Genomic DNA, 3,937 nt, shown 5'->3' with positions numbered 1-3,937 from the left:
GAAGGAAAAAAAAGGAGAAAATATAAATCCTATAATACATACAACAGAGTGGGGATGGTACAGACATGAAGCTGAGGCATGGGGTGGGCCACTGGGGGTGGGTGCAGCAGAACCTCCCCCACATTCCTTTCTCTCTTTAATGCTGTTTCCGTAGTTACCAGGCTGAGAAGCCCTCTCAGAAGATGGGACCAGGAGAAGAGAGTCAGGGACTCAGTTGGGACCCCAGCTATAGCTGTTGTAGGCAGACTTGCTGGTCTGGGGCTTCTGTGGGATGGAGCTGGTCTGCTTACATTGCCCACTGCCTGTGTGGCCATCCTGCTGCACGTGATGGTGAAGGATCTGGGAGTGAGGCTGCTGATGGGGGGTCAGAATGTGCCTAAAGGGGGCAGGTGGGTAGGCAGCAGATGTGGCCAGATTGATGCCCCCTACTTCCTAGGGATGAACGCAAGTTGAAGGAGGCAGCAGGAGTACTGGAATGAAAACCTTGTTTCTCAAAGGCCTGCTGGGTTTTGGAGTACACAGAACCTGAGATATCTGGCACACCTGTGTTACTGGAGGTGACTGATACACCAGTGTTGTATCCATGAGACCCATATCCACTTGGCTGTTGGAAAAGGGTGGCTGATGCATTCACACTGACATTCACACCATGCTTCTTGGAAGAGGTAGGAGCCACAGGGAACACAGCAGGCCCATACTGGAAGGTGCTGGGGAGGCCCGGAACCCCTGTGTAGTATGGCAGGCTGTTGTAACTGTAGCCAGGATGCAGCGCCGGGTTCAGGAATGTCTGCTGCATGGTGTAGTGAGTCTGTGTCTGGTTATGCTGGGGCTGGGCTAAGGCTGTGGCTGGGGCTGGGGACGAGGCATCCCCATGGCCGAACTTTGTGAGGTCACCAGAATAAGTGTTGCTGGCCAGGCTACCATCCCTCCCAGTCAGTGGAGTGGTGGGTGTGGGAAATGGGAGGCTGTAGTAATCCAATGGAAATCTTGTCTGAAGCATCTGCAGGTCATCATAACCATATACTTGTGGCGGGTAGGCATGTAACAGCCCTGGAGCCATAATATATGGATTAGGCAACAACAGCAGGACCCCAGGAGGGAGGTTGGGAGGAGCTTTTCCTGAAGTCATAGCAACTGAGCTTCAAGTGGAGGCTATGATGGTAGAGTTGCTGCCTAGACTGAGGCCCAAGCTCCTGCCGCTATTGAGACTGGAAGAGACACTGACCATTGGTGCAGAGACTGTGCTGGATGTGGTGGAGAAAGTGCTGGAGGAAGAATGAAGATTTGCCTCACTCTCCATGCTTGTGTGCAAAATAGTGGATGTCGAAGTCCGCTCAGAAGATGTTGATGATGAAAGGGTATTCTGCTGAGTAGATAACATGCTGCTGTGTTGTGTGCTGGTAGTATTTGGAATCTCCTCATTGTGGCTTAAGCCACCCAAGGAGGATGAGTACTGATTGGCTGTCGTCAGTAAGGAATTTGCAGATACCGTTTCACTGAGAGGGGGGATGCTAGAAGTGGAAGGTGCAGAGCCTGTAGCATCTTCAACAGATTGCGGGTTCTGCAACTGCATGGCCTGCACAGAACTGAAGCCATTCTTTGCCTGAGTCAAGTCCTTTTGGGGTGATGAAGAGATGGAGCTGGGTTACCACTGAGTTTGTGTGGATCACTGTTCATAAAGAGGGCCCTGAGCATTATTTTGGGAGGTATAGGTTGTCCACTGAATTGGGCCACTCTGATAACTGGACTCCTGGTTAGATGAAATTGTGGATGAAGATTCACTGGCCGTGCTGGTATAGAGGCTACTTGGAGCCTGGCTTGAAGAGGTGCTCGTGGTGGGAGTAGACTCATAATCAGAAAGGACAGACTCTGACCCAAACTGCAATGCCCCAAACTGCAGGCGGAGCCCTGAGATATGTGCTGAGCCAGGCATCTCAACAGCCAGAGCAGGAATCTTAGAAGTCACGGAGGCTTTTTTCTTCTGCTGTTTCAGTTTTTGCTGAGCTGGCTGAGGACTGGAGGATTGTTTGTCTGAAGACCCAGGAGACATTTGAGGAGTCGAGGTGGATTTGCTTGGCAGAGGAGAACACGGGTTGGGGTGGGGAGGTGCAGCAGTGGAGGTAGCCACTGTGGGTGGCTTCTCCTGAAGGAACACCTCCATCACAGTTGAAGACGGGGTGAAAGGCTAGTGCTTTGTAAAGGGGCTGTGCACTGTTGAATCATTTGGGTTCTTCAAATCATACTGCATCAGCGATAGGGATTGTGTGGTGGAGCCCATGTTCCAAGAGGAGGTGGTGGTGGTTCCAGATTGAGAATGTTGAGCTGCCAACTGAGCCAGGACCTGAGCAGTCTTGAAGAACTGAGAGCCTGTGGTGCTTCCACTTTTAGCTTCACCAACATCACCAACTTCTTTCCCTAACATGCTCACCATACTGTGATGAGAAAACATGTTCCCTGAAGCAGGCTGCGATATGGCGCTCTGCTTCGAGTTACTGAAGACCAGAGGCTGGAGAAGAGAAGGAGACTGAGATGGATCCAGATTAGATGAATCATTCCCCATTGAAGGAAGTGTCTTCCCCAACAGAGCAGCAAGGTCAATTCTCTGACCAGCAGTGATTGTCACATTCTCCACAGGCAGATGCTCTGACGACACATTAGAGGCAGTGAAAATCTTGGTCTCGGAAAGATCTTCATTCCCGTCTTCAGTTTCCCACTCCTCTGTTGCAGTCCTCTATGCACTCATCCTATCATCGGGTTCAAAGTGGCCAGTGCTGTTCTATGTATTGCAGCTGTTATTGACATAGTTATCAGTATTTGCCAGCTCTGCATAATCAGCTGGATTAAAGGTTCCCATTCCTTGAGCAGAAAACCTTCCTCCCCACCTACCATAGTCACCTCTGCCTCGGCCATGACCTCTTCTGCCTCTTTCTGTGCCTCTTCGAGAAGGCGCTCCACTCTTGGTGCCATCTAACCCATTTTCCTGACCTCAAAACTCTCGTCCATGGCTGGCACCTCTCCCCCGTCTTGGTGACCCACCACGTCGCCGACTATAGTCTCTGTCCCGGTCTCGATTTTCTTTGCCCTCCTTGTTGGATTCCGTTTGGCCACCATCCTTCTGTCCTGAGACTCCCTTCTTCTTCCCAACCATCTCCCAGGAATGCATATCTGGGTTTCCTTCCAGCAGTACATTGATGGCTCTGTTGACATCTCCATTGCAGTCATGCAAAGCAATGACACATTCATCCTGGTTCTTGCCTGTGATATCAATCAGTTGTTTCACCTTTTCCTCAAAGCCAGCATCATTATGGTCCAAAATCATCTGTGCAAGTCGAAGTTGCTCCTCAGTCGCCCAGGGCTGCTGCTTGTGCTGTGTCTGGTTTTAATTTTCAGGTCGTTCCCAGTTTCCTCGGGCTCGGTTAATGCCCACCCATGTCATCATTTACAGTATATACGAATAACAATATTTACAACGTAGAATACTCAGTCTCCTCCTCATGCCAGTTTTTAAAGAATTGTTTGAATGTAACTGCACAACATGCTGTTTTGTCCCCTAGTGTTGTCCCAAAGTCTTTTGTGACTGAAAAGCTATGGTGATCATGGACCTGTGGTGTCTAGGTAAAAGGCTGCTTTTCTCCCCTAAAGGATGAGTCAGGAAAATCAATCACACCCAAACATAAAGCAATACATCTCCAAGCACACTTCTGTCTGATTCTTCTCACGAGCATAACATAAATGAGAGATACAAGGAGTTGGTCTGCAGCCGGACTCCCTCACATTACCCCTCAGCCACTTCCTTCCTTCTGTCACAGGTGAGAGCTGACTCATCTGTAAGGGGCGTGCAAGTGGAGCACCTCGACTTTGAATGACTGTTCACACCTAACTTCCCCAGCAACATTTAATTTTAATGTGCTTCCTTGTTCGTGATGCTCCTCAGGTG

General features: G+C 49.9%; 1 pseudogene across 1 annotated transcript; it reads right to left on the bottom strand.

Moving 5' to 3' along the window:
* Positions 1-210: 210 nt before the first annotated feature.
* On the bottom strand, positions 211-3,439 carry LOC307192753 (ubiquitin-associated protein 2-like; annotated as a pseudogene). Its single transcript has one exon. The product of its transcript is annotated as a ubiquitin-associated protein 2-like (transcript).
* Between the last annotated feature and the right edge of the window lie 498 nt (positions 3,440-3,937).

This window comes from Stenella coeruleoalba, assembly GCF_951394435.1.
Source record: "Stenella coeruleoalba genome assembly, chromosome: 10".
NCBI classification, from domain to species: domain Eukaryota; kingdom Metazoa; phylum Chordata; class Mammalia; order Artiodactyla; family Delphinidae; genus Stenella; species Stenella coeruleoalba.
This window is presented reverse-complemented; position numbering and strand designations above follow the sequence as displayed.